General features: G+C 36.1%; 1 long non-coding RNA gene across 2 annotated transcripts; it reads left to right on the top strand.

Annotated features, from left to right (window-relative positions):
• Window positions 1-3,113: 3,113 nt before the first annotated feature.
• LOC133235542 (uncharacterized) lies at window positions 3,114-22,088 on the top strand. Of its 2 annotated transcripts, none has more exons than XR_009732586.1 (4): window positions 3,114-3,245; window positions 6,052-6,146; window positions 21,437-21,565; window positions 21,952-22,088. It is a non-coding gene; the product is annotated as an uncharacterized LOC133235542 (long non-coding RNA). The 2 variants fall into 2 exon arrangements; XR_009732587.1 differs by having other exon boundaries at window positions 21,437-21,585.
• Window positions 22,089-22,243: the final 155 nt, after the last annotated feature.

The following is a 22,243-nucleotide window of genomic DNA, read 5'->3' as shown; positions in this document are numbered from 1 at the left end:
ATTTTCTTCCTATGTATTCATGTTTGGGTTACTATTAATATACCCAAGTACTATTCCTTTTTTAAATTTGATGATTGTGATAGAGTATAAAATATGACCCTAAATTCCTCCTGTCCTTATTTCAAAGTGATGTTCTGCTCACCAAAGGGTGGAGTCTCTTTCCTATCTCACCCCCTCCCTAACCCTTGAATCTGGGCTGGCCCTGCAACTTGCTTTGATCACCAAGAGTGCGTTGCAGGTGACTCTGTGCAATTTGAGATGAGATGTCAAAAGGCCTTATATCTTCTGTTTTATGCTTTTGGAACTCTGAGAGTACCATGCTCTGCAGAAGTGTGGAAGAGGAACCAGATGGAAAGAGAGACCCTGCCCCCTCAGCCATTCTAGCCATCTCAGCAGAGGCCTCAGACCTAAAGCCACGTTAGGCATGCCACCACCAGTCAATCTACCTGATGACTGCAGCCCTGTGAAGAATGCCAGACAAGTCCAACTAAAAAACTGCCCATGTGAGCTGAGCTCAAATTGAAGAATTATGAGCAAATAAATGATTTTTCCTTTAAGTTACATTAGATATGGTTTGAAATGCTTAAATAATTGATGAAGCAAATAACAGATATATTGATAATGATATCTTCTGTTTTCATTTCCCTCCTAAAGACAGAAAGTTGGGCTTTGCAATCAATATGAGTTGCAAGTTAATTTGAAATTAGAAATAGAATGATATATATTTCTTAGTACAAATAATTTTCACCATGTCATAAAATCGCATTAAAATTTTAAGATGAAAATAATAAACATTTGTATCAACTTTATTAGCCAAGTCGTCTATACTATACCTATTTGAACCTATTCCCTTCATTATGATGAGGAAATTTAGTCAAGACTGCATGTCCAGTTTAAAACTTGATTTATACATTAAACAGACATTTTTCTTCCCCATGAAAAGAATAACTTTATGTCCTTTCATCTCAAATTTTACTGCTTAAATGTTACTTGTAAGCAAAGCTTTTGGTTGGTGTTAAATGAATTCATGTACATGAATCCTGTCATTGTGTGGTTGTAGTTTTTTTCGCTTGTAATTTATGTATTTAATTTTCTGCTTCTTTATTATGCTATTTACTTCATATTTATGAGTGATCTTCCAGTACCATTAGGAAAACTTGTATAAGCTTCATCAAACATTTCGACTACATTTGTTTTTCAGTTGGAAGATATCTTAAAGTACAGACTCTTTTCTGGGAAACTGTCATTGAGATTTTAGACCCAAGAAGAACTTTTAGAATACATTGTAATACATTTTTGTTTAAAATGTGTGTTCACCTCCTGCATTCTGTATGACATGCACTCACAATAACTTCTCTCATCTATCACAAGCTTGTGGTGCCAGAATAAATACAGAATCAACTTTATTGTGGAGCCTTTGTCTTTATAGCATTTAGATATTTAAAAAAAATTAAAGTAGCAGAAGCAGCAGAAACTTTTATTTTTAGTTATCACATATTTGCTGTGTCATCTATATACTGTCTGTGTTCTTATGATTCTATTTTGGTTTATACAGTTTCCTTTTTCTAACTTTGTTCAGAGAAGACATTAGCATGTGTGCTGATAAATAGCAAAAAGTATCTCTCTTTTTGCACTGTAGTGACTAGTAATAGGAGAAGGCAATGGCACCCCACTCCAGTACTCTTGCCTGGAAAATCCCATGGACAGAGGGGCCTGGTAGGCTGCAGTCCATGGGGTCGCTAAGAGTCGGACACGACTGAGTGACTTCACTTTCACTTTTCACTTTCATGCATTGGAGAAGGAAATGGCAACCCACTCCAGTGTTCTTGCCTGGAGAATCCCAGGGACGGGGGAGCCTGGTGGGCTGCCGTCTATGGGGTTGCACAGAGTTGGACACGACTGAAGTGACTTAGCAGTAGCAGCAGACTGGTAATAACTTTGGACTGTTCAAATACTTGCTTCTTTCCACAGTATATATTACCTTTCATTTGCCTTGCCTTTGTATCCATAAGATGCCAAATTTATTTAGCTATGTCTTTGTTTTTTTTATACCCTAAGAACACATGATAGGTCAGTGTACATAACAATACAGGGCAGCACAGCAGAGATACACAGAAGTTCTGCTGACTAAACCGAAAGAACATTTTCCAGGAAGCATCTTTACATCTGTACTTGCTGCCAGGACAAGGGAGCCAGTCATAATATCGAACAGCAACACAGATGCCATTGGCCGACCATCCATTCTTCCTCCTACTGTTCTTGCTTGGAATGAGCTGGTAAAAGACCATGGAGTGTAGACAAGGAAAGCACTGTCCCAAAGGTATCACATGAAAAGAAGCACTGGTTAATGCAACTCAGTTCCTCACCTTCTCACTTCTGAATATTACCCAATTATGATACTTGGAGGAAAAGTTAGGAAATAATTGAGAACCAGCACAAATCTAAACATAGTCATCTTCCTGAAACCAAAGATAATCTATTTTCTTGATAACTTTACCCAGTAAGTTATTTGTTCGATATAGATCCTGGTGGTTTCATTATCATCTATAATGTAAAGGAGATCTAAATATTTATGAATTTGTTACATTAACTGAATAATTAATATGCTACTATGATTAGTATGTTACTATCTCTATGGTCTTTTCCATACACCTCTCCAAATACAAAAGTTAGGTGTCTGTCAAATTGAGATTGTGTAATAAAATTATGAACTTCTTGTTGAAGTCAAAGTTGATTGTCTATATCATGATTTATTTGGAACATTCTAGATTCAGTTGGCCAAGAATGATGATGAATTGTCAGTTAACCTGTTTGTCCTCTTGCCTCTCCCTCCATGTGATCAGTGGCAGGTGTAATCCCAAACCTGCACTGATAAAGTCAAGAAGTAAAGCTTGCCTAACCAGATGATACGTCATGTGGTTTTTTTGACACCCTGCCTCACCCCAGTCACATTTTCATGAGTAGATAATATGGAGAGTTGATCTTTCTCCATAAACATGAGCAAAGTTCTTCACATTTGACCCTGTACTAAAGATTTCATTCCTGTTTACCTCACCAGGCTGATGTAGACATAACAACTAGCAGCATTCTAGGTGGAGAGTGGCAAAGTTGCCATAGTGCCCTAGAACTTTCTAGGCTAAACAACCTTCAATGGAGACCCTACACTACATGAATCAGGAGAACCTGGGGATAGTTCAGAAGGATGGCCTCATTATTTATAGAACAAAACTCCACTTCTGAAGAAGGTGGGTCTTTTAGATGTTTACTGAGAGAATGTAATCTTCTTCTTAGTATTAACAGCATGATCTTAGGATTCAGAGGGGAGCGTGTGTGTGTATGTGTGTGTGTGCTTGTGTGATATGCATCATCAGGATTACTGAATTTTACTCACACAAATATAACACGTAGGGAAGTTTCCAAATTTGACATTTTAAAGAAATAGATCTAGAGTAATTTTCTTTTAGCACTGAGGTATCAAACTGCATTTTGTTGCGTGTGAATTTTCCTGTGTATAAATGTCTCAAGCATAATCACAGGGCACACAGAGGAGACTGAGAGCATGGCTCATCTTCCTCTTCCCTCAGAGCAGCTCTCCTCTTGTTTCCTTCTCATATTGGGAGTTGGGGCCCCACACAGGATTCTGTCTGAGAAACAATTCCAATGATAAAGTAAGTTTCAAAACCATGGATTTGATGGTTTTGAAACTAGTTCTATTCCTAGTTTTTTAAAGGAATCTTCATATATTTTCTCCACAGTGGCTGTACCAATTTACATTCCCACCAACAGTGCAAGAAAGTTACCTTTTCTCCACATCCTCTCCAGCATTTATTGTTTGTAGGTTTTTTTAAATGATGGCCATTCTGACCACTAAAGCAATTATCCTTCAATTGCAAAAAATCAAACAAACATGGATTTAACATGAGAAGAAACTTTCAGATTTCATACTTGAATGGATTTTGATAGAAAAGATAACTACAAAGATGATTTATAAATTGCCATTACTGCTATTAACTCTATTATTTACTGTGGTATATTCATGGACACTCATAATCCATTAAACATGCAGTATGTTGTTGTTAAAGTATTTGTATGTGCAGATAAGAACTGATGCATTGAGGAATGAATAAAGGAAAATGCAAAATAAAAAAGAAAAACACACATGTAATATGAAAAGCTAGACTAGCTATTCAATGCAAAAGATGTTAGTTAAATGATAAAATCCAAGATGGGCACTAAATATGTAGTCTGGATGGAATAGGAGAGCATAGGAGGGAAAGGAGACATTCAAGTATAGAACACCAATGCAATTGGAGAAAATGGACTTTTAGAGTATTTTATAGGTGTAGAAGTACACCTGAAGGTAGTCTGTCCCAGGAAAATCAAAGCAACTTTGAAAGTTCCCAACCACAGCCTGGCAGGAAAGAAGACATCCTGTGCTAGGCGTTTATTCTGATGCATCTGTGCGGGAGGAGAGCTGCACCTCCTGAAATTCTGGTAAATGCAACAGCTGGGGTGAGGAAAGAGTGCAAATATTGTAAAAACCGCAATGGGAAACAAAATCAGAAGAAGACTTTGAGATTTACGTTAGCTCTAACATAGGAAAGAGACTAGGGTTATGTGGATCTAAACGAATCAATGCCTAATTGGAAGTGGATTGGAAGATGACAAAGAAGGGGACTTAGGTCCAGGAAAATAGCAAAGGGACAGAAGTGCAAGGCTATGTTCTCTAGCCTTCCTCACGCTCATGGCAAACACTGGAGTCCATTCTTTTCCTGTCATCCAAATTACCAGCACAAAGGTCTCTGTTCAATCTATCAGCTGCAAGTCTTTAGGTTATATTTCCAAAATACATGCTAAATCCACTTATCAATCTCCATTTCAACTATCATCACTCTAGTGACTACCTATGTAGCCTAGATGACTGTATAGCCTCATTTCTACTCTTCCTTCATCTGACCTACTTTTCTAGAACCTTTGCCGGAATAATTTTTAAAATATTTAAGTTAAAGTATGTCTTTAAAGCACTCCAATGGTTTCCCAATAAACCAAGAATAAAATTCAAACTCCTAATCCCAGCCCCAAAGGACCAGGATCTGGCCCTTGTCTACCATCTGTCCTCATCTTAATTATGTTATCCCTACTCACTGTTTCAAGCACAATCAATTTTCTGTTCCTGGAACATGTCCAACCTCCATTTCCACCCATGGATATTTGCTGGTCCCTCTCCTTCAAATACATTTCCTCAGCTCTTCAATAGCTAGTTCCATCTCTACCTTCAACGCTCTGTTAAGAATTTCACCTTCTCAGGACAATCTTTTTGAACAACCAAAGCACCTCCCCCAATGCTTATTTTCTTTGTATATCATTCAATTTATTATCCATGTCACATTATCTGAAATTATGTATTTCTTTTAGTATTATTTATTGTCTGTATCTCACACTGGAATGTAATTACCCCAGGGCAAGGGAACTCTTTCACATATGTCTCTGCAGTCTATATATCTGTGTCCAGCCATATTATAAGTATACAACAAGAGCTAGATAATTATTTATTTTAAAACATATATAACCTCTAGTCATTCTGCTTATTTCAGAATCCCACCTTTACAAAAGTGATTTTTCTCCAGAATTAAACAACTACAGATATTTTGTGGGAGATATAAAAAGCAAGATAGAAACCACATATGGTATGAAAAGAAATAGCCAGTCTTCACAGTTGTGAAGAGCTAACCAATTAAATAAGTCATAGGTTAGCTCTCAAAATTGGCTGGACAACTAACTCTCAATATGTCATCAAGGAACTTAGGTCTCATAGTTTGTCTATGTTAAAAATGGGTAACTGTAGGTATTTGTTACATAAAGTCTATAGACTATTTTTCCATCTTTGACACTTAAATTATGGTTGGGACTTTGCTTTTTCTTATCAGAAGTAGAGAATTTTTATTTTCATTTTTGAAATCTAAACCCTCACTGTTAACAATTTCTTTTTCCTCAAATAAGAATCAACATACCTGTTATTCCTGTTAGCACTGTTTTCTCTTCCTTTCATAGATTACACTCCTCGGTTCAGTGTTCTAAGGCAGCTGGTTACATACAACAGTTAATACACTTTCTGAGAAACTGGATGAAGATTTGTGAATGTTGAGGTAATAGGGAACATCTCATGCAGAATCTACGGACTTTATAGTCTATGTTCAATTTTTCTTTCTACTACATTGACAGAGAGACAGAGACAGAGAAAGGGAGGAAGCATCCTAATCTTTTCCCTTTAACAAAAATACTGACAAAGAAACAGTTAAGAATAGTGTGTGAAGTTGGTGGGGTGATTCAAGTCTCTCACAGCTGAAAGGTTACTTAATTCAGAGTTGTGCTGAGTGTCCTGATCTATTCCTAGTCTCCTGATAGACAGAGGTTTCACCCACAATCTGCAATCAGCACCAGAGTTATATTGAGGCAAGGAGGCTGATGCGTTTGTAAGTACATTGGCAAGGAAAGAGGTGAAAGCCATCAGAGGCAGGGAGGACATCATTAAGTACCGGAGAGTCCAGCCTAGTAAATATAGTCCCCTGGCAAGTGTCGGGGAAAATGGAAAAACAGTGAGCATTCTCATTTTATCAGGTTTTCTCTGTGACTGGTCTTTCCACAAAAATCTAATGTGTTTTGGAAAAACTGGATTCTTAGCTAGGGACAAGGGGCAAGCTTAGATATTTAACAGCAAGAAAAAGTATCAAGATCTGGCTCAACAGATGAATTTTTACAGATGAAAGCTGCAAAAATTGACTGCAGCTAATGCTTACAATCTTTCCCTGCAGTGACCTTTATTTATTTATTGGACAATGTAATACTACTTTATTTGTATATCTGTAATTATGATGATATTCACATATATTTACACACATACATGTATTTTATTTTGTGGCTTCTATTTCTTGACTTTACTGGCAAAAGTTTGTCTTATAAATTTTTTTCTTTTGTTGAGCCAGACAAATTTACAAACAGAAAAGCTTATTTCTTCTGGATATTCAAATACTGATGTGTTTTTGACATTACATTAATGAATTCATTATGTCATATTGAATGATCAAATCATAATTACATCAGAAGCATATTATATAGCATTTTGTACATTAAATGAGTATCTGTATTCCATTTCTATTTTCTAGGTTTAAACATTCCATTTTTATTCAAATCATTGAATTTACTAATAATCAACCACTTAAGTTGATTTTAAAGGCACTATATTATTAATAGCCAGGTAAAAGGCTGCAGAGCAAATATTTTAGTTTTTGTGGGTGACATAAAATCTGTCACTGCATAATGTTTTAAAAAAATAATCCCTTGAAAATGTAAAAATCATTCATATTTCTAGGGCCATATAAAACAATAGGCTGCAGACTGAATTTGGCCCAAGGACCTTGATTTTCTGACCCTTGGCATAAGTAATGGGAATTATATTTAAAAATTTGTTTTGATATAACCAAATAACTTTGCTTTTCGTCTTAGTATAATAGAGATAATAATATAGGCAGACAGAATTGACAGGTATTCTGTATGGCGGAGAGAGTAGGGATGTTGCTGCTGCTGCTGCTGTGTTGCTTCAGTCGTGTCCGACTCTGTGCAACCCCACAGACGGCAGCCCACCAGGCTACCCCGTCCCTGGGATTCTCCAGGTACTGGAGTGGGTTGCCATTTCCTTCTCCAATGCATTGAACATTTCTAAATGCCTACAGTAATGTAGTCAACCTTAGTCTAGCCTAGTAAAACCTGAAAACTTAGAAAAAATGTGGCCCAATTTAACACTGGTAGCAATTTTTTGTTTCCAGAAAAGGCATCCTATGTAATTCTGAAATATCATCTTTAATACTGTTCTTTGTTTGAGTTGGTTGGGCAGGTATAAGAATTGTCACTTCTCATCTGTGATAATATGATTTTCCACCTTTTTTCCTGATTTCTGGGCAAATCTTCAGTCCTGATAACTAATCACAACAATAGGGCCATATTCCTATTTGATGTTTTTCAGTTTGCAGAGTTCTCATTCCTAAATGAAAATAAGCCTGCTTTTGTTTGTTTGTTTCTCAAAGATTCAATCTCATAACTAAGGAGAGATAGTTGAATCAAATTAACTTCAATACATACCAATGTATATGTTTATTGACTCAATATACCTCAAAATACCCAAGGACAAACTCAGATATTGTGCATGTTCATTCAATTATTGTGTAACTGTCTAGTGTTAAGTTTCCTGTCTTGCACTTGATTGGCTAACCCTACGTATGAAGAATGAGGAAAGGACTATGGCCTTAGTAGAGTCACACTGAGCAGGAATTTCTGTCTTCCATGACCTTTTGGAACCTGATTTTCTCTCAATCTGCTGCAGTTTTCTCTGGTTGTATAGCATTCATCTACTTTATTGTATTCCAAATTGGACTTGTAATCTGTGAAGGCCTTGAGAATTGGAGGAAGGAGTGGGCACAACCCTATCACTGTCTTTCAGAAGAAGATTATAGTTTAACTCACAGAGATGTTATCTAATAAGCAGTGAATAGTCCTCTTGGAACTACTGGCTTCGTGCAGTTGCTTCAGACATGTTCAATCTTTGTCAGTCTCTCTCTCTCATATTCCATTCCTTCTCAGCCCGAGCAAGGTTTCTTACTGAGGGTGAACACTGAGATGAGGGCAAGGGAATGAGAATGTAGCCCAACCAAATTAACATTTTAGGAAATCTATTTTTTCTTATTATTGGAAATAGGATACTGTCAAATATTCCTTGAATTGGATATGTATATTGTGATGAAATCTAAGTTAGAATTCTTTTCAGGTACTATTTCCCAGAGATCATTTTGACCCCTAAATCCTAGTATTTCCAAGCAATCCCCTGCCTCTTTGTCCACCCTGTACCTGTATTCATTGTTCTCTTACTCCTTCTTTCTTCTTACTCTCATGTCAAGGAAACAGCCAGTGCTGCAGATATCAATATTTCTCCCATGGTAAGGAAGCTACTGAAACCAACACTGTATACACAAGTTAAATTATTCAGAATCCAGCTGTGTGCTAAACAGGAATTTGGGTGATTCCTTCTATGAAATTAATGTGGAAGTTACCATAGAGCTTTTCTTTGTTTATAAGCTAAGGATGCAACAAAAGAGATGAAATCTTACAAAAAAGTGACATTTTACAGCAAGTTAAGGACACAGTGAGGAAAATCCCTATAATTATACAAAGAATCACCTGAAGGATTTAAATGCAAATACAATCTACAGATATTCAAATACATAAATAGTCTTTTGAACTGCTAGAATCCAGTGTATAAGTGGCAAAAAAATAAAAAAATAAAAATCCCTATAGGTATTTTAGAAGGCTTCCCAGGTGGCTCAGTAGTAAAGAATCCACCTGCCAAGCAGGAGACTCAGGTTCCATCCCTGGGTTTGGAAGATCCCCTGGAAAAGGAAACAGCAATCCACTTCAGTATTCTTGCCTGGGAAACTGCACACAGGACCTGGAAAGCTACAGTCCATGGGGTTGCAAAGTGTCAGACAAGACTTAGCAACTAAACAGCAGGAGCAGATATTTAAGAAATACAGTATTTAAAAATCATGATATTAAAAAAATACAGCTATATATTTTATTTACATTTAAACAAACTTAAACATTCCTCTACTGAGTTATTTGGCCAATTAAAAAATGTCACTGCACACAGAAGAGAATTGTATGGCTATCACTTCATGTATTTACCATTATTAAAAGTGTCACTATATTATATTTGCCAAGTGAAGTGATTGACGGGGTTAGGTTAAAAGTCTTTTTTTAGGTTTAAAGTTTTGCAGATAATACAGAAGATTCTACACCAGTTTTTCTTACAGTACATACCAGAGATACGATGGGGTATCAGCATTGCTAAGGAATGTCACATATTCTTTGTGATGTTCTACATCAAATAAGAGTAAAAAATAAGAGTAAAAAACTTTATGAAAGTTGTGAAAGAATTTTATAATTTTTCAATAGCTGGAGTAATAATTCTGTAATCACTAATTATGAAAGTTATGCAACTCAAACTATTCTTACAAATTAGCATTTCTTCAGAGAGAGAAAGTAAAAATCCACATAAATATTACACCCTTTCGAGATCACAGAATCCTATGTTTTTTTTGCACTGTTGAATTCAGGCAAAGCTGTAAATTAATAGTCTGTATTGATATCATCTCTAGGAAAGAACATTTCAAAATCAAGTCAGAGTTTATAGCATGCAAGACCATTTTATTTATGGCCTAAATCCTTTACAATCTTATTTAACATATTTTCTCACATCTCTTTGGACAGCTTCCACTCACAATATTTCCAAATTCTTTTTGTTAACATTTCCTTACTTTTTCTATGTTCCTTGCAATTATTTTCGTCCTAGGCCTCTGATTTTTTTCCAGGGTTTCTAGGGTTTATATACCTCATAAATTACATTGGGAATGTTGTTGTTCAGTTGCTAAGTCATGTTTGACTATTTGCACTCCATGGACTACAGTGCCCCAGGCTTCTCTTTCACTGTTCTGGAGTTTGCTCAAACTCATGCCCATTGAGTCGCTGATGTCATCCAAGCATCTCATCCTCTGTTACCTGCTTCTCCTCCTGTCCTCAATCTTACCCAGCAGCAGGGTCTTTTCCAATGAGGTGGCTCTTTACATTAGGTAGCCAAAGTGTCAGAGCTTTAACATCAGTCCTTCCAATGAATATTCAGCTTTAACATCAGTCCTTCCAATGAATATTCAGCTTTAACATCAGTCCTTCCAATGAAAATTCAATGACTGAATGAATATTCAGTCAACCCTAATTTCCTTTAGGGTTGACTGATTTTATCTCCTTGCAGTCAAGGGACTCTCAAGAGTTTTCTCTAGCACCGCAATTCGAAAACATCAGTTCTTTGGCACTCAGTCTTCTTTATGCTCCAACCCTCACATCCATACATGACTACTGGAAAAACCTACTGATGTTCAGTTCAGTTCAGTTGCTTAGTCATGTCTGACTTCTTGCGACCCCATGGACTGCAGCACGCCAGGCTTCCCTGTCCCTCACCAACTCCCAGATGTTTCTCAAACTCATGTCCATTGAGTCGGTGATGCCATCCAACCATCTCATTCTTTGTCATCCCCTTCTCCTCCTTCTTCAGTCTCTACCAGCATCAGGGCCTTTTCCAGTGAGTCAGTTCTTTGCATCAGGAGGCCAAAGTATTGGAGTTTCAGCTTCAGCGTCATTCCTTCCAATGAATATTCAGGACTGATTTCCTTTAGGATTGACTGATTTGATCTTGTAGTCCAGGGGACTCTCCAGAGTCTTCTCCAACACCACAGTTCAGAAGCATCAGTTCTTCAGTGCTCAGCTCTCTTTATGGTCCAATTCTCACATCCATACATGACTACTGGAAAAAAGTCACATGACTTTGACTATACGGACCTTTGTTGACAAAGTGATATTTCTGCTTTTTAATACGCTGTCTAGGTTTGTCATAGCTTTCCTTCCAAGGAGCATCTTTTAATTTCATGGCTACAGTCACTGTCCACAGTGATTTTTGAGCCCAAGAAGATAAAATCTGTCACTGTTTCCACTTTTTCCCTATTTATTTGCCATGACCAGATGCCATGATCTTCATTTTTTGAATATTGAGTTTTAAGTCAGCTTTTTCACTCTCCTGTTTCACTTTCATCAAGAGGTTCCTTATTTCTTCTTCACTCTCTGCTTAATGATTAATCTGCATTAGTTCATGAATAAAACTATATACTAGACTTCATCGAATATTTGATTGTACATGTGCTTTTTGGTCAGCAGAACAAAGTCAACCAAAGTACAGTTTACAACTCACTAGGTAACAACCACCATCTGCTCAACTATCCACTTCAAACTTGATTTGTGCAGTCTGGGGTGTTGTAAGTATGTTGCTGCACCGTTGATTTTAGGGAACTCAATTTCATTTGCTTGTAATCATTTTTCAAACTGTCAAGGTCATTTTTAATTCTAATCCTGTCTTTCAAGGTGCTCACCCATCCTGATGATGTGATGTACTTGGCAGATTTAATGACTACTCTCTCCAGCTCATAATCAATCACATGTAGAGATGTTAAATGCATCCAGGACTGCTCTCTGCAGAATATCACTTGTTAAGGGCTTAGGGGCGATGGTTCTACACTGTGTTATTCTTAAATTCCCATGATTGCTTTATTTTCCGTCATAAGCCTCAGAGGAAGAAAACTACAAGTCTCTCTAAGTTAAATGAGACCAAAATGATATAGGAATGTGATTACCCTTGGTGGGGGGAGGGGTGCATTTTCCTTCAGAGCACTTTATAAACCATTGTACCCTACTTGGATATTATTTCATGGACAAACCAGGTAATTTGAGGGTGGAAAATTTTTGCCTCTGCCAAATTTACTGTTCTCTTGATTTGCAAGACAAGCAGCATGTTGCCCAGTATTTAGGAAAACTTTATTTTGCCCACATGAGAAGAATCAGTTTCAGTCACAATCTCCTAAATGCTCTATTGTGTACAGTAAAATGATAAAAGGAGTCTTTCAAATTGCTAACTCTGTATCAAACAATTCTACTCATATGGTTTCACTCAGGAATTTGAGCAAAGGTGATTAAAGTTTTACTTCCTATTTAGAGCAATTTGCTTTCAAAATTATAGATTGATTCTCCAACCCAGTTGCAAATGAGTTTTGGATTTCTGTTTCTTTCACTGTAAAATGGAAATTTGGACTAGATTAGGTACAGCAGGTGGTTTTTACCTGGAGTACCAATTGATAGAAAGTGGCTGCCCTTAAGTGCTCCACTGCAAATTGTGAATTGGATTCTGTTTCATGGGAAAGAATGTTACAGGAAGCAGTGACCTCTCCCGTGAGAGGACAAAAAGAAGGAAATGATACTATGGATGCTATTGTGTCTGAACTAGATGGTTTTTAAAGTTCCTTTTTGCTCTAAGATTGAATGAGAACATATCCAAAAGAAAAAAAAAAGAAAGAAAATGTAACTCATATTATTCATATCAAAAGGCTTGAGAGAATATTACTTTGTTGGAGTTCTGCTCCACCAGCTGGTTGAAGAAGAGTATGTGTTTTCAGTAAGATCAAGTGAAAATTTGTGACCTGGTGGCCAGTGGTGTACAGATATAAGGACAAATGATATCAGCTGACCAGAGAGCCTTTCATTTAAGATGAGCCTGTGTGTCCACCCTCCTGGGTTCTTGGCATTCAACTCTAATTTATTTCATCAGCACTCATTTGAGTACATTTCCTCTTTCTGACTTCCCAATTAAAAATACTTTTTTTTTTTTTTTTGGTGTTTTTAACATTTTTCAGGCTAAACATCTAAGTAAGGGCACAAGTGACCTTTAATGATCTTGCCATTCATTTTTCAATTTATACTTAAATGTCACATTCTCTAACAAACCATACAATTAATCTCTTTTAACTTTTTATTTGGCCCATCAGTGACAAAGTTTATTCTAACTTGTCTTCTTTGAAGGTTAGTAATTCATGTAATTATCTGTACAATGAAGGATGCACTCAGTCATAGCTAGTCAATGTAAAGCTTTGAACTTTATTTTATCAAGTTAAATGAAATATTGCAAACGTTTGGGTGTATGTATTCTCCCTTACATGTGTTAAACAATAGATCGCATGTTATTTTCCATAATAACCTTGACATGATCTCTTTAACTTTTATCAAGAATGAACAGTTTGAAGTATTTTATGAATTTATGTTCACCGACAAGATTAATGCAGAATTTAGGAAAAAGAAGTGAGAAAACTTCTGTTGTAAATGTAAAGAAATCTATATTCCAAATATTATAAGCCAGACATGGAAAAATTAAGTGCTCCTGGATCTGAATAGGAAAGGAACTAGAACTGAAAGTGTCCACCAGGACGTGAAGGTCGTTGCAGATGAGGGGACTGACGTGACAGTGCGGCAGGAAACCCATGGAAGAATCTATTACAGTATTCTGAAAAAAAAAAAACGCAATTTCACTTTCTTTTATTCTCTACTTCCAAATGGGTGAACAAGGTTCAATAATTTGATTAGAAATTATATGGCTCAGAAAGAAACTTGCAACAGGAGTGTCTCAAGTGAGGGCTAAAACCCTACAAGTAGAAAGAGTTTAAATAGATTCCAAAAAGATAAAATATGACAATAAAATAGAACATGGTTATTTTACTCTTTATTGTTTTCAAAAAAATCTATACTCTATGGAAGCACTGACAATGCACCCAAATTTTCATTTTGTTCTCAGATTTGTTGTATTTCTGGAAGACTGACTTTTGTTTCCATATAAATATCATACTTTTATTATTCATCTGCCCAAGAATGTTTTTTTATTATATATTTTTAAATATTTAATGAAAGGTGTCAGAAGTGGTTGAGGAATATTATTTTTATTCTCCTCAAGAAAAATAACAGAATTTATAGAGGTTCTAGATATTTTTTCACACACTTCCATTTAAGAAACAAGCTATGAGCTTTCAGAAAATATCTCTATTCCAGATTACTTTTTTTCCTATTCTTTATGTGTTTTATGGTTAAACCGTGCCTTTAGTCTAGTCTTCAGCTAGAATTTAAAAATTTAGTGCCAGGGTTGATAAACTAACTTATCATTCCTTAATAATTTTAGTATTGTTTAAAAATATATATAACACAAACATGCAGTGCTGCTTATATTTCTCATAGATAGTAGGATAATACCAACAGTTAAATATATATACCTTAAAATAAGATTTCAATGAGTTTTTGATTCTTCTTTCATTGACTTGAAAATGGAGGAATGGCAAACACATTCATACATGAGAATTTACACACTTAGCCAGAGAGAGTTGTGTTTTACACTAGGCATTTTTTTTCAAATTTGATTCAAGAAGAAGGCACATATTTTCCCACATTATGCCTGTTGGCCTCCTTCTCTCTTTAAGAATTTAATAAATTTATGTTGTTCATGATTGATGAACAAGAAAGATAGTAAAAAGAAGATATGGACATTCTATAAAACCCACTTTTGGGTTCAATAATGGATTGTTCATTGGCCCCAAAATTTTTAAAAAATATATTTTTCATTGAGATAATAAGCACTGATTTATAAACCATGGCCTTTCTACTATACTGTTCCCACTCAATCCTATGGATTCACGACCTTTTAGGTGTTGAGCTTTCCCAGATCTATTTCGTCACCCAGACCTCTCTCAGACACCCACATGAATAACAGACTACCTCTTCCACACACGCTTTCTAAACAATATATCCAAAGCTGAACTATTTGTTCTCGTGTCTAATTTCTTCCTCTTACTGTACTTCCTATTCTTACAAAAGGTGCCTTTAGCTGTCCAGTGTCTAAAACAGAAGCAGGGCAGTTACTCTGGGAGCATTCCTCTTCTTCACTTTTGCCTCACCTCAAATCTTAATGAATTTTTAATTTTACTTTCTCTAAATTCTTCATAGCATCCTCTCTTTTTTTCAAGCTATTACTTGAGATATTGTTGCTTCAGCAAAAAGGAAAATCACATCAACTTGACCTGTCAAGCAGGAAAGGAGTCCCTCTCCCTATTTTTTTATACTAAGAGCTGGGTTTCAGGATCAGTATAACATAACTGAGTGTTGATGAACAGCTAAAAATATTGTTTTTACCTATCTATCTTAAAAAATAGTAGTACATAAGGGAAAACAACCTCAAATATGTAGTATTTTTTTCATGTTAGTCCTAAAATATCATCAATTTATTATCAATGTTTTTATAAGCTGCCATAGAGGTTCCTGATTAATTCTTTTTTTCCTATCAGGAAATAGAAAAGTATCTAATTTTACATGAAACTGAAATGAGAATTGCAAAGAGGAAATGCCTACCAGAAGCTTCATTTTCTTGGGAGAAGTTGAAAGTGTGTAAACATGCCAATCTCTCCTCATCCTGTGTGGTTGAAATGAATGAAACTCAACACATTCACATACCTAAATTATTACTAGTTTCTTGGGCTGAGCTCAGAAAGAAAGCTAAAGCAGCATTAATTACTGTCACGGACTACATGATAGGCTAGAGTTCACCTTTATAGAAGCAGATTAATTTTGCTTTTCAATTTAGTCTGCTCTATAGCTATGACAAGATAAATCATTTCAGAGAGGGTTTGTTAAATCTGATTAGGATTCTTGTTTTAGCAGCTATCAAACTTATAATTGGAGAAGGCAATGGCACCCCACTCCAGTACTCATACCTGAAAAATCCCACGGATCGAGGAGCCTGGAAGGCTACAGTCCATGGGGTTGCTAAGAGTTGGACACGACTGAGCGACTTCCCTTTCATTTTTCACTTTCATGCATTGGAGAAGGAAATGGCAACCCACTCCAGTGTTCTTGCCTGGAGAATCCCAGGGACGGGGGAGCCTGGTGGGCTGCCATCTCTGGGGTCACACAGAGTCAGACACGACTGAAGTGACTTAGCAGCAGCAGCAGTAAAAAGATGCCAAAAAAAGTAACAACTAAAAATCTATGGGAAAGGAATACAGAATGCATTTTTATTCTTCAGATCCCTAGGAAAATGCAAAACCCTCACTGTTTTGAAAGAATTTCCTTGTTGTGATTTCTAGGTGCCTAGAAGGTGACAGATGTGAGCACTAAAATCCTGCTTTCATTTGAACCCCACATCATTTCTCTAATGGATAATATTCTAAATGTCTACAGACATTCTGGTTGTCAAGTCTCAGTTTTAAGCTTTGACCTTTTTCCCTTGTAAGCCTGCACCATTCCTCTTACCTGGATAATTTGCTTTCCTCATTACTAAAAGAGACCCTTAACAAAGTCAGTGAGAAAAATTCCACAGAAATCTAGGGTTCCACTTATAGCTTACACACACCTAGGATTTAGGATAATGACTCAAGATTTACTTCAACTTACCAAAACTTTTTGTATTGCTCTGTTAATATATTAGGTGGGCACAGTAAAAACCTTTTTACCAAATTGCTTGCATGGTAGTTTTTCTTTATTTCAGTTGTGCTAAAAAGATTAATATTCTGTTCTGGAAAGATTTTATTAGCAATGGCTGACTACACAGTAGAGGGTCCCTTCCCGTATAAATAAATCCCTCTCACTACCTTTAAAATCTATTTTTAAAGATTTTTTTTCCCTCTGACTCATGAATATTTTTTTTTCAGATCTTTTTTTGCTGCTCCGAGGTAATAGGCTTGAGTGTATGGCATGGGCGAGGTAGTCTGGAACAAAGGGCGTGAAGTGAAAGAAAGCTCTAACAATGTACAAATCTTCAGTGAGAAATGCAGTTTAGGATTTCAAAAGTAAAAGCCAAGCTTAAAAAAAAAAAAAAGACCAAACTAACTTAAAAACTGTTGTGTTAATTAAAATCCTCATTGAGTTAACTGAGAGCAAATTAAAACTTGATTAATTTTTAAGTATTCATTTAATTAAAAGGTGGCATTTACTGTTATCATTTTTTAAATTATTTTTTCAGCTCAGTGTTTTAAATTCTAAATTCCATTCAGTTCATCCAAGAGACAGATATACTAAATGATATGAACAGTTAATAGAAGCAATACAAACGACTTTTAAGTATGAAAAATGTTCCACCTCACTATTATCATATCAATGTAAGTTTGAGCAGATGATCATTTTCTGACCATCATTATAACCAAAATAAATACACAGTGCTATTGAGGATTGCAGGCTCATACACCTGAGAATAAATTGTTTGTTTTTTTTTTTAATTTTTATTTTATTTAACTTTACAATATTGTATTGGTTTTGCCATATATCAAAAAGAATCTGCCACAGGTATACATGTGTTCCCCATCCTGAACCCTCCTCCCTCCTCCCTCCCTGTACCATCCCTCTGGGTCATCCCAGTGCACCAGCCCCAAGCATCCAGTATCATGCATCGAACCTGGACTGGTGACTCGTTTCATACATGATATTATACATGTTTCAATGCCATTCTCCCAAATCATCCCACCCTCTCCCTCTCCCACAGAGTCCAAAAGACTGATCTATACATCAGTGTCTCTTTTGCTGTCTTGTATACAGGGTTATTGTTACCATCTTTCTAAATTCCATATATATACATTAGTATACTGTATTGGTGCTTTTCTTTCTGGCTTACTTCACTCTGTTAAGATAACCTTTAAGGTTCATATATTTTGATTCAGTAATTCACCTAGATATCTATCTTATTAAAATAATCAGAACCTTAAACAATAGATGTGAATAAATATATCTAGTAAATATTAATTTTAATGGAAAAAACTGATAGCCTGATACTACTAAAATTGATAGTTTTCAATTTTGTTCAAACAAATAATGTTCAAACACTAATAAATACAAAATAATGTTCAAACACTAATACAAAAGGTTGTTAAAACATGAATATATAATGACCTCAAACTTTAAATACAAACATATACATATTAGATATGACTAAAAGTGAAACTAACAAACAATAATGACTATAAACAGTAATTATTTGTGGGTGATGAGATTACAAATTATGTTTCCTTCATGTTTTTATTTGCCTATAACACATTTATTTTACAACTGGGAAAATAAACATTTTTGAAAATTAATAGAAAAATAGTATACATGATCTTATTTGCAAAGCAGAAATGGAGATGAAGAGAACAAATATACAGATACCAAGTGGGGAAGAGGAGTGGGAGGAACTGGGAGATTGGGACTGACACAGATACACTATTGATATTATGTGTAAAATAAATAACTAACAAGAGCATACTGTTTAACACAGTGAACTCTAGTTAGTGTACTGTGGTTACTTGAATGGGAAGGGAGTCTAAGAGGGAGGAGACACATGTATATGTATGGCTGATTCATTTTCCTATACAGTAAAACTAGTAACATTGTAAAACAACTATACTCCAATAAAAATTAATTTAAAAAAATGGTTTGTATATTATCAGGAAGGAAGTTGACTGCATAGCTGCTAAAGTTTGAGTGAAAACAAGTTTGGAATAAGAGAAAAAGCCTTGAATTATACCTAGTTTTTAATTTGCGTCAAATAGACATTAATGAAAAATAATATATGGTGTGTGATATTATCGTTATTAACAATATTTCAACGCCCTTAATTATATACTGAAGTTGAATGAAAATTCTAAATACACTGTAGTTTATTCAAATAATTTCCCAAACTTATAATGGTTAATATTTTATATTTCACATATCTTCGAATAAAAAAAATAAAGTTTTAAAATACTAGACTTCACACACACACACAAAAACACTGATCTCCTTCCAGTCTAACAAATTCAGCCAGCTTGATAATATGAATATAATTACAAAGTTCTGAAAATATAGACTGTGCTGCCTTACAAGGTTTCTTAATTTATAAAATCTGACTTCTTTAGCTGTTTCTAAACCTAACAAATATTCCATACTTATATTTCTTAGGTTCCTTCTGCTATGTTAGATCCCAAATCGAGTTAGCATAGGGGGTTGGCTTGACTTGGGTGTTCACAAAAAGAACCATATTTCAAAGACAGAATGTGACTTCTGTTTATTGACCACATCTACACACAGGGAACAAAAAGGAATAGCCCAGCCCTGGGGACTCCACTTCTGCACTGAAGAGGTAGAGATTCTGTGTGAAGGGTTGATGGTGTGATTAGCTGTTGAGAAATAAGCAGCTGGCAGAATTTGGTACTCTCAAGTCCAAAGGAAACCTGTTTTAATAGTGTTAAAGTTTGTACTACAGGCTATAACCAGGGTACTACTAGTGTGGGCTGCGGCTGGGCATACGGTGGCCACAGTTTTGTGCTGAGTCGAATTCAGTTCACTCTCATTTTCTAAGTTAGTGCAATTTCCCATTCTTCCCCGCACACAAGTGGGGGACTTTTTGGAGCTACTGAAATTCTTCTTTTTTTATTCAGCAATAAGAGGGAGGTATATTTTGAGATGTCAAATTTTGACCAGTGAATTTCTATTCATACCCTGACTTTAGTCAAAGAGGCCTGCCTACAGTTCACTGAAAAATTCATGCATTCTCTGATTGCCTTTGATCACACCATTAAATCTACTAGAAATTCCTTACCATTGGAGCCTCCCCACATGTGTCGATGCAGCTCTTTCCAAGTAACACATGGTAACCAACCTCTGAAGTTATAACATTTTATTTACCTCACACCATTGGCCATTTCACTTGGTATTTTCCATGCTAGCTTCTGACTTGTAAGTGACTATAAGGTTTTATACTGCTGTTCCAATGTTCCCCAGCCAGACAGACTGCACTATTATTAGTTTTCTGAAAAGAAGGTGTTCTTACTCTAACTTCTGGACCTTTACAAGTGTGATTCTCCTTGCTCATATCATTGTTCTGCTCTGATTCAATTTAATCATGGCTCAACTGCATGCTAGTGCATACATGTACACACACACACACACACACACACACACACACACACGCACAGAGTTATGCCCAGAGTCTTCAAATTTCAGCAAGGACACTTTTTCCAAGAAGACAATTCCTTTTTCCCACCTGGGAGTTGGTTGGGTACTCTTCCTACATGAACCAAAGTGTCCTTTGCACTCCCTATTGTGGATCCTTGCAATTGTGAACTTCATTATCTTAAGTAAAGCCCCAGAAAACATGAATAAATGAATGACTAAATGAATGGACTCCTCAAATAGTATTTAACTTTTCTTGCATGTAGGTCATCTATATTGAATATTGAAGTTGTGGAGACTAGGGAATGTATCCTTTATTTATTTATTTGAGTTCTCTCACTCATCACTTCACAAATAATAGATTCTCAAAACTTACAGAATTTTTTTGAGAACTAGCTTGGATTTTTCTGTATGTTGTTGACCTCATATGAAGTCATAGAACTCTTCTCTAGAAGTGTCCTTAGAGATCACTTAGCCCAACCTTTTCACTGATATTTCTTTTGGATTTCGCTGTGAGGGTATTTTAGGTATTTTGGCCCAGAGGCAAGATGCGTTAGTTAAGGGAGAAAGTGCTAGGAGTGCATAAATGAAGTTAAGGCAAACTTTTTATTGCTTCTTCCTCCTTTTGAAGGGAGATTAGGCAGAAAGGAAAGGAAAGGGAGAGGAGAATTGGGGAGTGAAATAGCCAAAACTGAAAGAGATGTGAATCTAAGGATGAGTCTGGAAGAATCAAGGGTTCAAGTGAGTGGAGGTTGAGAGAGAGGTGATATAGCTTCCTTCATAAGACAATGGAGGCTTCCCTGGGCTGGGGACAAATCAGATAGAAAGTTAGAGTTTGGAAGAGTCTGAATGCAAACCTAATTCCGTCTAGTTCAGGCTCAAAGCAGACCATCCCCAGGAGCATGGAGATTCTACACTCTCCTTAAGAGAATGGACAGGTCAGGGGGCATTGGGGGTACTGGGGAAAAGAGGGGAGGGTTGGGGATTGTTACACTCACTGTGTGTTTCTTTCTCTCACCAGAATTTTATAGAAGAAAGACAGGTTAAACTGAACATCCGAATGAACTTGGAAAGGAAAACAGGAACATATCATCCGAAAGTTGAAAACAGGGTCAAGAGAGTGCATGGGGCTTCCCTGGTGGCTCAAATGGTAAAGAGTCTGACTGCAATGTAAGAGAGCCTGTTTTGATCCTTGGTTCGGGAATATCCCCTGGAGAAGGAAATGGCAAGCCACTCCAGTATCTTTGCCAGGAGAATTCCATGGACAGAGGGGCCTGGAAGGCTACAATCCACGGGGTTGCAAAAAGTCTAAGGATCATTATATCCTTAGATATAATGATATAATTATATCATAGAGGAGCATTGTTCTTAACTACTGGAAAAGTACACGGTAATAATATAACTTGAGTGGTTACAGTGCCCAGGCAAGGAACCTCAGTTGATTGCTTAGGAGGACATTTATGTTTTTATTGTATGAATCAATAAATACATACAGGTCCTTTAGGAACAGCTAAATGAGTTCTTTTTCCCACTTAGATCTGTCTATCCACATTGTTTTCAAGAAGCACTACCTCTGTGGAGTTCTGTTCTCCCAAAGCCTCGGATACTGGGAGATCAGCTGAAGTCACTAAAATTGCCCTTGAGCCAAAAATAAAAGTAGTTACAGAATTGTTTTTATATGTGTATTTCTGGAAACAACAGATTCCTAATTTTATTAACTTACATGTGACCCACAATTTATTAAAATATCTTTCAATTTCCTAGTCCCAGTTTGCTGATAATATCATGCAAACAAAGACCAGTGATTTGGCAATTTTTATTTTCATTT

This window comes from Bos javanicus, chromosome 2 (assembly GCF_032452875.1).
Source record: "Bos javanicus breed banteng chromosome 2, ARS-OSU_banteng_1.0, whole genome shotgun sequence".
In the NCBI taxonomy this organism is placed as follows: domain Eukaryota; kingdom Metazoa; phylum Chordata; class Mammalia; order Artiodactyla; family Bovidae; genus Bos; species Bos javanicus.
The sequence above is the reverse complement of the archived record's forward strand: the minus strand, read 5'-3'. Positions and strand labels throughout refer to the sequence as shown.